This window comes from Suricata suricatta, chromosome 13 (genome assembly GCF_006229205.1).
Source record: "Suricata suricatta isolate VVHF042 chromosome 13, meerkat_22Aug2017_6uvM2_HiC, whole genome shotgun sequence".
In the NCBI taxonomy this organism is placed as follows: domain Eukaryota; kingdom Metazoa; phylum Chordata; class Mammalia; order Carnivora; family Herpestidae; genus Suricata; species Suricata suricatta.
The window spans coordinates 26,095,141-26,107,310 of NC_043712.1; the positions used below are offsets into that span (position 1 = coordinate 26,095,141).

Genomic DNA, 12,170 nt, shown 5'->3' on the forward strand with positions numbered 1-12,170 from the left:
ACATTTCTTTTTACATGGGACATTTTAGCTCTCATAATGAAAGTTCCGGGAGGATAGGTAATGTATTTTGTTACTTAGGTAAACCTTTCTAAAGAAGACGGTATATCATGTCTAATGGAAAAGAGAACGAGGATTGCACAGATAAGTTAAATGAGGGGAGGGCTTAGTCCCTGGCTTAGACAGTAGAGCTAAGGGTCTTGATCTCGCGGTTATGAGTTCAGGCCCCATGTTGGTGGCACAGTTTACTTAAACTTAAAATCAATCAATCAATAAATAAAATGGGGTTGGGGGAATAAAGGAAAAAAAGACAGCAAATGTCTTTCAGAAAAATATATAATGTAGACACTAAGGAGAGGTCTTAGTAACCCAAGTATCTTAAAGTTCTAATGCAAATACGAAGTTAATATAAGTACGGTATATTACAGCACCCAAATTCATCTCAGATGACATGGAAGTCTGCTGTAATTAGTGCCATAAACTGAGATGTGGCAATGAGGAAGAAAGGATTGGGTAAGTTGCTTCCCAACTGAACTTTTAATGGGTTACGGGGGTTGGACTCATCAATTCTCTCACTCTCTGGGCCTGGACTAGTCAGAGCCCAAGACTGGTCACCTCCAGCCAACAATGAACACATTTGTATCCTTTGTTATCAATTTCACTATGTGTCAAGATATGAAAAGTTGGAAAGAACTGGTGGTAGATCAAAGCCATATATAAATGTAAAGGAAAAATGGGAAGCTCAAAGCCATACACAAATTTGAAGGAAAAATGGGAAGTTCAAGACAGTTCTAAGGCTCTCCTCTACATGCCAAGAGGAGCATCTCATATTCTTTTGCCCTCTCGCATCATTCGTTCTTTGAAGGTAATGACAATGAAAGACTGGCACCGGGCTTACCTGACATCCCCTGACCAACACCACCACTCTTTTGAGAATCATCTAGGGACCTGTTTGAAAGGATCTCTAACCATCTGACTTTTTTATTCCACTTTCCCCTACTCCTTCCTTCTAGGATCTCCTCTCTTGACATCAGAGGCCCTCCGACAAGAAATGACAAGCCCTAATACCTAACTTAGGTTCATAAGATGTAGCCCCTCAATGCTGCTAGGTCCCAAATTATTCAGGAACATTAGAGAGAAAGAGGGAGGCATGGATGGTATGAATTAGACAGAACTGAGATTCAGTTGTCTTGCACTGCAAAATAGAACAGGAGGCTCACTGACAGAGAAGAGGGTAGTGTAATTAGGCAAAGGCATGATTAGGGAGATTAGGCAGCATTTTAGAAAGCATAAAGGAAAAATGCTTCTGTAAATGTATTCAAGATTAGGACATGAAAAAAAAATCAACATTTCCAGCTGCCAGAAGCAAAACAAGGCTCAGTAGCAATAGATGCTATCCATCTTTCCTAAATGCTGCCCATCCTTCATGTTGTTCATTTCCTTTCCTTTTATAGCAAACTTCTCAAGAGTTATCAGTAGTGTGGAAGTTAAAGTTAGACTGCAAGGTGTTAAGAATTCTCTTTTATCTGCTTACCACCCATTCACTTCTTAACCTTTTGCAATATAACCTCTACCTCAACATGTTGACACTTGAGATTAAAAAAAATTAAGTTTTTCCATTTGATGCTCTAGAAAATTGCAAATATACAGTGACTCCTTTCAGAATGACTATGGAGTGATGAGGTTTTGGAAAGAGTACCTGATACACTTCGATAAGAGATGCTAAGAAAGGAAGTAAAGATGGGAGGGGACTGATATTACAAGGGCAAAGGAGAAGGGTAAAGGAAATGGTATTGTCTGATATACCTATGATTCTCGGCTGGATATAAAATCCAGATGTTAGTTCTCTTTACATTCTCTTGCCTTTATTCATTTTTTTAAGAAAGAGAGAAAGAAAGAGAGAAGGAAGGAGAGAGGGAGGGAGAGAGAGGGAAAGGGAGAGAATAACTGGGGGAGGGGCAGATAGAGAAGGGAAAAGTGGATCAGAAGTGGGTTCTGCGTTGACAGCAGCAAGCCTGATGTGGGGCTCAAATTCATGAACCATGAGATCATAACCTGAGCTGAAGTCAGATGTTCAACTGAGCCGTCCAGGTGCACCAATCATTTTTTTTAGAGAGACAGTGAGAGAGTAGGTGAGCGAACAAGGACAAGGGGCAGAGAGGAAAAAGAGAGAATCTAAGCAGGATCCCTGATCAGCACAGAGCCTGATGCAGGGCTCGATCCCATGACCCTGGGATCATGACCTGAGCCAAAATGAAGTCAGATGCTCAGCTGACTGAGCCACCCAGGCACCCATGCTCTTAATCATTTTTATTAGTTATACTTCCCATAATCTACTGGCTAATTACTTATAAATATTCCAGGTGACTGCTTCAGGTCTTCTTGAACATTCCACTAGCACCCAAAACAAGTAACTGTCAACCATCACATCAGATTTCTTCCATGACTTGACCATCTATTCTTATTAACAGTATCCCTATATTCTCAATGATTTATGTTCAAAACAGTTTCTGTGGTTCTAACTCTATATCTAATGAGTCAAAAAACTGTATATCTTTCTCAGTGCTTCTAAAACCTGTCATTTCTTTTCCATTTTCCATTTGTAGTAGAGTTAGCCTAATTTAAGAGTCTTATTACCTTTGCCTACATGAATGAACACTCTACTACCAGACTTTCCTCAAGATACCCATCTTAGGGAGCAATGTCAAATTACTTCTAACACACCTTTTTGTGTCACTTCCTTTGCTTTAAGACCTTCTATGGCTCATTTCGTACTACTCTTTTATATGAATCCACTGGTACAGTATAGTCTCACGTACATGCCTTCACCTATGCTACTCCTTCTATCTACAATGCTTTCTCCCCCTACTTCCTGGTCCATTTCACTGTCTATCACTGTCCACTGAATAGTTAAGAGTATAGGCTTGGGGTGCCTGGGTGGCTCAGCTGGTTAAGCGTCCGGCTTCAACTAAGGTCATGATCTCACGGTGCGTGAGTTCAAGCCCTGCATCAGGCTCTGTGCTGACAGCTAGCTCAGAGGCTGGTGCCTAATTCGGATTCTGTATCTCCCTCTCTCAGACCCTCCCCTGCTCGCGCTGTCTCTCTCTGTCTCTCAAAAATAAATAAAAAACATAAAAAAATTAAAAAGAGTATAGTCTCTTTAAATCCAGCTCTGTCACGTGTAGCACGTATGGCTTTGGGCAAGTTACTTAATATCTCTATGTCTTTATCTTTAAAATGGATCTATAAATTGTACTTAACTCACAAGGCTGCTCTGAGGATTAAAAATACATGTAAGGCACTGAATAGCATCTAGAACATCACAGAGTATACAGTAATGCTAACAATGATTAATAATAGTCATCTTAAAGGTCTATTAATAATTCCCTCTGCTCTTGGACAATTAAGATCCCCCTCCCTTATGCTCCCATAGCACTGTATATCTGTACTATTTCTGCAGTCAGTCTTAGATTACAGTTTCCAGAGACAGGAGGCTATCACTGATGTTTCTGCATCACGTGGGATTCTGCGTTCCAAATTCTTCCACAGTAGAATTTAAACACAAATATAGAGTTAAAAAGCAACTTTATGCATATGATGGACCTCTGTTGCCCCCAGAAGAGTTGGGTGTGGCTGGGAGAGTACAGAGGCATTTAAGATGAGCAGTGAATGCAAGCTGCTGCAGATGAAGAGTGACCGCCAGAGCTGATGTCACACAGGTCCGTTTGGTTTGCTACCTCATTCATTCACTCTTCCACTCGCTTCAACAGTTGCTGAGCCCTACATACCAGACATGGGGCAAGCTGCCAGCAATTAGCTGTCACAAGACTACAGAGTATAAACAAAGATTATGGTTATTTCGAAGGCAGTGGAAACTTGAAGCACCAAGGATGTCTTTTGACCCAAACATTATTTACATAAGCTATTCTACAGGCTTATTTAAGAGCTCCCTTAGTTAGCATACACATCAGAGTAAGAACAGTGCTTGTCTTTGGGTTGGGTGAGGTGTAGGTATTTTTTCCTATTTATCCTCTGTGAGTCTCAGTTGATTTTCAAACATAAAAAACAGTTAAAATTTTTAAGTCTTCTTTCATTCTATAAGTCAGTTAACAAGTACTCATTTACTATTGCTCACACGCTATAAGCTTTAATTCTGTTAATATCTACACATTTTTTTTGAGTGACAGAATGGTGTTAAACCCAGTTATTTTTAACTGAGTAAAGTCTTCCCCTCAGAAATGCAAGCACTTGCTTGGTTGAGGACATTTGGGTACTGAGCTTTGTAAAACTATAAAGGTAATTGTAAGATTTAATAGATGGAGGCAGAGATGGGAGGAAAAAGGCCACGTTATGGAGCCAAGAAAGCCTTTATTGGGATCTGCGATTCCCGGGCGAGGTCCCATGGCCCGGGGAGTGGGGAGTCTGGGAGGTCGGGCCTGATAGGCGATGGGGGGGTTTATGGGGGAGGGGGTTCTGGGTTTGATCTTGGGAGGGCAGATTATCAAATAAGGGCCTTTCATGGGCGTGGCGGGATGGAATAGGTTTCCTCGTCTGTCAGGGTGATTGGAAGCTGGAGCTTCATGATTGGCTGCTTCCAAATGGGGCAGGACATCCCAGGTCTGCAGGTGAGGGGCTGGGGTCGTCTATGCACGTGTTCTCCTCCAGCCCCCAGAGAAATGGCCGCTCAGTCGCCACCTTAAGGTGACTCTTACAGTAATAGAATCAAACACAAGGCCCAGAATATATCAAGTACTTGGGATAACATATAAAAAGTAAACATAAGAATGCATATTAATCTGGATGGATGTTCACCAAAAATCAATAATGGGGGTGGCGATTGAGTGATTTTTACATTGTTCCTTATGCTTTTCTATACTGTCCCAATGACATGTTATGTCAACTGTTATGATCATATAATATTTTCATAAAGGCAATGAATTAATAAAAACAGATAATAGAGTAGTAGTAGTTTAATAACTACTAACTATAGTTTAATAATAACAGAGTAGTAGTGGTTTAATAGCTAGACACAGACATGTTGGCTGGACAGGGTCTAGATCTTTGCTACTTAAAAGCATGGTCCTTTGACCAGCAACATCAGCATCATGTTGGAGTTGGTCAAAAATACAAAAAGAGAGGCCCTAGGACAGACTGATTTAGAATCTACATTTTAACAAGATCCTCAGGTGACTCATCTGTACATTAAAATTTGGAAAGCAGTGACCTAAATGACAGAAGCTAAGGCCTTTACATGCAGGAATAATGGGAACCACACCTGTTCATCAAGTACATCCTTAGCACCCAGCAGGAGCCGGAACACAAATATCTGTTGAATAAATACGTTAATGATATTACTTCTGAGTAGACAATTAGAAAGACAGTGGAGATGATATTTATTTATTTATCTTCTGCCAGAGTTCCCAGAAATGAGTGCTTAGTATTTACTACAAATGCTGTTAAGTTACTTTAACAATAAAGTTGGCCCCAACCATCTACATGACTACATGTAATCTTTTTTAAAAGGACCCCTCACGCATTACTCTGAGAGCCACACATTTCCCTCAATCATTTTTCTAGCCTCCTACTTTCATGAGCACATCCTCTATTCTATTATCCATCCCTCAAAGCAAATTTATGTTAAGATTTTAACTACCACCTCTGACAGAAAATTTAAAGTTCCATCTGCCTATATTTCCAACCCTATTTCCTGCACCTCAGACTTAGTTATGTTCAAAATTAACACTTTTATTCTCTATCAACTATCTTCCTCCTCTGTTTCAGAAGAAGGTAGCTCTCCATTCTTAGGTTTCAGATGAGAGAGACCACCTCGTCCAGTAACACCTTTTTACAGAGGACAGGTTGAAGAATTAAATGACAGTGCAAGAGGCTAATTACTGGCTAATTACACCAGAGCTACAAACTGAATCACCTTACTTTCAATACATTATTGCATGCTGGAATTCTGATAAAACTCTTCATTTTTGTCAACAGCATTTAAATTCACATTTTAGAAACCCAGGTTCTAAATATCAATCATCTAAATCCAAGAAACCAAGTCCTGTATATTGCTGACATTTCTCTTACTCCTTTTTCTTTCTTTTCAAAACATACTGCACTTTCTTTCCACTTGAGGTTCCTTTGGTACCCAGTGCCATCCTTCCCAAGTCCTCTATGCCCTAGAAACCCAAGAGACTCTAAAATATGAATGCCTCTTCCTGCCTTTTCTATCTTTATCCATGGGGCTTAACCGACATGGTTCCTGGTAGGTTCAAACCCTACCTATCCTCAGAGTATACCAGCCTTTTCTATTGGGCTTCTCTCTTTCCCAATTCCTAATGCACTGCTCCATTGCTCACTTCGGTATCTGTTCACAGGCTGACATTTATTCTATGGAAACAGAAAGAACTTGACATCATGTAGGCCCTCTATTTATGCTTGAGAAAACCAAGGTCCTGAGAGAAGTGACTTGCCTCAAGTTATTTGAGAAACTGGTGATGCTGATAAAATCTAAACTCAGTTTTCCTCACTCCTATTCAGAGCTTGTAACAGCCACCTCTAACATATACCCAGTCTTTCCTGACACCCCCCAACTGACCGGGCAAACAAAAGGCATCTCAAAGCCAAATGAAACTTTATTGAGCATGGCTAGCTGTGTTCACTCATTATGAAGCAGAAAACCGGGGCGCTTCAGTAAATATTCCTCCAAATGAACTAAAAGTTGAACCCACGGGGAAGGCACCAAGAGAGAGATGGCTAATTAAATCATCCCTCTCTAGAAGGCTGTTGTAGTTCTCCGCCGCCCATGGGAGACCTCCACACTCACAGAGCCTCAAGGTCCTTCCCTGTTGAGAACCAACGTTAGCTGCTGCCACATTCCTGGCCTTCCCTTTCCTGTACCCATTCCTCCAGCCACTTCTCTAATATGCACGCGGGACTGCCCAAACCTGGCAGTTCCTTTCATGCTTCTGCACCCTTTCACACATCAGTCCCACAACCTGCAGTGCTCTCCGCCCTACCCCCGCCCCCCCCATGCCTATCCTCTCCCAAATCCTGAGATGGTTCTCACGACCCTGCTCAAACGTCACTACCCCGACCAGAGTCTTACAAGGTTTTCGACCGGCCGCCAAAACAACCTGTCCCCTGATGGCATTTTACTTGCTGACAAGCGTAGGAGCGTGGGAAGGACCGCCTTAGCAGTGAACTGAGTTACCATCCCCCGCACCCCCGTCCGGAGCGCGCTCAGCCCGTGGCCCGCCCCGACCACTGTGGGGTGGGGGGGACGTATGTACCCAGAAAACTGCGGAATGCCGGGTGGGGACATCCCAGCCACAGGCGATACCTGTCTGAAGGCGCCCGCCCATCCCCCCTGCAACGAAGCGGCATCTCCTGCACCTTACCTTACTCAACAGCTCCGGCAACTCCGCTTTACGGCATTCACAGCAACCGCTGCAAAAGGGGTCGTCAAGTGTAAAGCCGTGGCTATTCTGGTTGCTGTGGGAGACGTGCCCTGTGTACTGACCTGGACCTCGGCATATCCACGGCGCCAGCCACTTCTTCACCCACCCAGACTTTACTGATCCCTGACGATTCCCTAGCTTTGGGTATCAGACCACTTAGCCAAAAGCCCTTTCATCGCCCGCCTACCTAACAACTACAGTGGCGCACTGAGGCGACATCAGATTTAGGAAGTGGACCAAAAAAATGGAGGCACCGGCTGAACTGTGCTTCTTGAAGCGTGTGAGTTTGCCAGATAAAATATAGAATGCCAGTTAAATGTGAATTTCAGATAAACAGGTTTTTTTTTTAGTGCGTGTGTGCTAAGCCGAGGCATTCAGAGTAACTCCCTGAATTCTGGTTTGGGTACCATCTGATGAGATAGGGATGTAGTGGGAAATAGCAGCTGTGTTTAATATTGCTGGTGAGGTTGAGGTGCATGGCATCCAAGCTCCAGAGGACTAGTACACTCGGGTTTCGGTCTGGAAATAAACGGGACACGCATGCAGTTCCGGCCTTGGTTCTTAACTTCACAGTGTAATACAATGGATTGTTAAGGATCAGATGTGTATCAATTTGGACATGCATTTTGAAAACCATAAAGCACTAAATTACTGTAATTTTAAGTTCTTTATACAAAAATTACTATTATCATTCCATATTAAAAACTGAAAATATTCCTTTTGTATATTGGGAGTTGTCCAAAGCTGGTTTTTGGAAACAGCGTGTAAAGTGTTTGTTTTGAAAAGGTGTGTGTGAGAGAGCAGGGAAAGGGTGGGGGTGGGGGGTGGGGAGAGAATCCCAAGCAGGTTCTGCACCATCACGGTGTTGGGCTTACTCCCACCAACTGCGAGATCATGGTTGAAATCAAGAGTCTGAGGCTTAACCCACCGAGCTGCTACCCAAGTGCCCTGAAGTTTTTCCTTATTTTCTAAGTTTCTTGTTTTTCCTTTTAGAAATTTTCTGTGTATATTCAAGCATATTCTGTAAAAGTCCTCTTATTACTTAAAAATAGTTCTATAGAATTAGAACTAGTAGTTGGTAGGTTAACCAAAAAGTAGATAACACCCAAAGGAAGGAAGTTATTGAAGATGAAAGGGATTACTGGATTCAAGTGCTAACTTGATGGACCTAATGTGGGAAAACCTGAGCATCAAAATGAGTAACTGCTGTTGACTGAAACACTATAAATACGTATGAATCACTTTGTAAGTCCTTAAAAATGAAATGCACTAGTCATGATTGAAGTTTTCCAGAGTGATTGTTTGCCAGTCACTATTGTAAAACTTGATAAAGGGAAAAACATCAAGTAACTTATCCTCTCTTGCATAATCTTTAAAAACTTTTACTTTTTATTTTTATTTTTTTGATGGGGAACTTACTAATAGGTAGTTTAGGCCGGCACCAATTGAACCCACCCCACTGATCAATCTTATGATTAAGTCTGGAACACCCAGAAATCGTGTATTTCATGATGGGATCCAACACCGCCTGTGAGGTATTGTTGCCTAAAAACTGAACCTGCATTTAATTAAAACTCTAGATTTAACAACGCATTTAGAGAAGCAATCAGCTAAACTCAGAATGTGGTATTCTGTAAGATAAATGCCCTAGTCTCTTCATCAGTGGTATTTAAAGAGGAGGGAGGGAGGGAACTACTACGACACCAGAGACTTAGGAAATCTATAAGCAAATGCAGTATATACTTTGTATCCTGATTTGAAGAAAGCAACCATAAAAAAGACATTTTTGAAACTGAAATTTTAATATGGACTGAGCCATTAGATGATATTAAGGAAGTGCTGTTAATTTTGCTAAGAATGTTAATGGAATGTGGCTGTGTTTAAAAATAAGTCATCATTGATGCAGTGCTTATAGGTGAACTTTTTTTTAACTTTAAAAAAGATACAGATATGGCAAAATATTAATAACTGGTAAATCTGTGATGAGCACAAAGGTGCTACTTTTTGAATGTTTATTTTTGAGAGAGACAGAAATCAAGTGAGGGAGGGGCAGAGAGGAGGACACAGAATCCTGAGCAGGCCCAGAGCTGTCCAGAGCATGACGCAGGGCTGGAACTCATGAGCCTTGAGATCATGACCTGAACTGAAGTCAGACGCTTAACCAACTGAGCCACTACACACTGCTAAAGGTGTTCATTATTAATAGACTACTCTGTATATTTGAAAAGTCATAATAAAAACTAACAAGAAAAGGGAAAATTTCTTCACTAAGTTCTGAGAAATACTTTTCAAATGCAAAACTCATCTTGTTCCATGTAAACCTGGGGGAAAAGGCAGTTAAAGCAAAGTAATTACACTGGCCAATATTTTTTTTTAAATAGTTTATTGTCAAATTGGTTTCCATATAACACCCAGTGCTCTTCCCCACAAGTGCCCTCCTCCATTACCACCACCTCTTTTCCCCCTTCCCCTCCCCCTTCTATTTTATTAAAGTAGACCAGGAACTTAAACAAGTGAAGGAATCTTTAAAAAGTCATAGATTTTTTTGCAATCCTCCCTTATCATTTACAATTACCTTGGATACAACTATCTTGTCAGTGACTTTTTTAAAGCTCTTTATCTCTAAAGTTTCCCTCTACATTCTTTAGTTTTTCTTACTCATATTTCATTTGGTTTATGTTGTATTTAAATCATATAATTACAGTGACTGCCAGTAGTATAAACAGGTTTGGGAACAAATAGCTAACTGCAGGTAAACATACAGCCGGTGGGAGCAGGACGTCTCCAGGATACCAGAGGGGCCTTCAGCTGTCACTGTGCTTTAACTTGGTCAGCCAGTCCGTTCGGACAACAGTTACAAGAAGGGGTAAAACAGCCTCTACTATAGGCAAAGATCCATCTTTTAAAAATCACTCAGGTGTGGGATTACTCACACATCCTGGCCTACCCTAATATTGTGGGTCCTGGGGCAGGTGTACAAATGGAGTCTAACTTCGCTTAATGTCTAAGTAAAGAATTAACCATCAAATAAATAAATAAATCCTTCTACCCTGGCAAATATTCCTTCTCAACAGAAATCTAGGATCCAATTTGGAATTCTCAGACACATACTGTAAAAAGTCAGCATGACAACTAGGTCTGCCTGTTCTTCCCACAAGGCCCTGGGTCTTTTTTACTTCTAGCTTCAGCTTGCTACAAGAGTCCTGGTTTGCATCATGTAGACACCCGTTTGCACATCCATGAAACCGCCACTCCTAAAGTATAAAGGTATATACATCTGTAGTGCAGTCTGTCTTCCGGATGATTTGGGGAAGAGGCCTGCACCTGTTCTGGAATCAAACTTTGGGCTGGTCAGGCAGGGAATTCTAGGGTGCTGGCTATCTGGTACACAATGCATAGAGAACATGAACTTTCATGTTCAAGGGTGCAATCCCTTAGTTCCTTCCATTTTATATTCTGTGAAGAGGCATAGCCAGTGTAAGGATCAGGGCAGGAACCCCTCTTGCCCAAGTCTAAGTGCACATCCCCCCCATGGTGTCATACTAAATATACTGTTAGACTTGCTTTTTCCATTTCTATCATGAATACCCTTCCACTGATAGCATATTCTGTAACAGGTTTATGCGGTTACTTCACAATAATCTAATCATCCTGGTGACCTTGTGCAGAAGGGGCATTAACATACTACTAATACCATGCAGTGTAAACATAAAATAGGATTTAGTAATGAAATACTTGGCACAGAAAAGTAGAGTGCAATCAATTTCCCGAGTTCTTATCCCACAGATATTCAGACAGGCACCGGACTGATATTCCATGGAAAGGATTCTGATTGAGGAAACCAACTGCCACATGGTCTACATACTTATTTATTGGGGAAAGGGCAGGCAGAATATATGTAGGCAAGTATGTAACAATGGTAGTTTGCCAGTGCAGCAAGTTAAAAAGGGAGTCTTCAGAACTGTGGTAGCCCATTCTTTTCAATTAACAACCAAGTTGCTTGTATTTTGTTCTTGTAATGTTGCAATGAGTACTGGCTTATTTGTAAGAAAAATACCTAGAAATGGAATTAACTTTTCAAAGGTATGTGTTTTTAAAATCTTGATATTGCTAACCTGTTCTCCACTCCATCTTCTATATTGAGGGTACTGGTTTCTTACTAACTACATCACACTCCCCTCCCGAGGATTCAAAACTCTCCAATCTCCCTTCATTCTTTTGGTGAAAAAAATCTTAGTTACGGGACTCTAGTCTCATCTAGTCATTGATTGGTTTTCTTTTTTCTCCTAAACTGATTTCAAGGTAGGATATACTTTTAAAAAGGCTCTTTTGGCTACAATCTGCCAAAATGTGATCCAAGATGTGACAAGCTCCAAAGACAGAAAAACTAAAAGTTCTTGATTTATAGTTATAGCATGTTTCACCTTCCATTAATAGCTGCACTCTACAAAATAGGTACTAGTAAGATGTGGCTCTTTACATTTAAATTAATTATAATAAAAATTTTAGTTTCATAGTATAACTTGCCATATTTATGTTGCTCAACAGCTGCCTGGGTCTGGTGGCCACTGTATTGGACACCACAAAAATATAGAACTTTCCATCACTGCATAAAATTCTGTTGAACAGCACTGCTCTAAATATAAACATTTTGGGCAAAGGAAACATCACTTGTTTTAATCTTCTCATCCCCAACAGCACACTGTAGATATTTAA

General features: G+C 41.0%; 1 protein-coding gene across 3 annotated transcripts in view; it reads right to left on the reverse strand.

Moving 5' to 3' along the window:
* The window catches only part of FKTN (fukutin), a 94,973-nt gene extending 87,553 nt beyond the window's left edge, over window positions 1-7,420 (reverse strand). For all 3 annotated transcript variants that reach the window (XM_029921108.1, XM_029921107.1, XM_029921106.1), the window contains exon 1: window positions 7,395-7,420. The gene's annotated coding sequence lies outside the window, so the exon portion shown is untranslated. The remainder of the gene's footprint in view (window positions 1-7,394) is intronic.
* Between the last annotated feature and the right edge of the window lie 4,750 nt (window positions 7,421-12,170).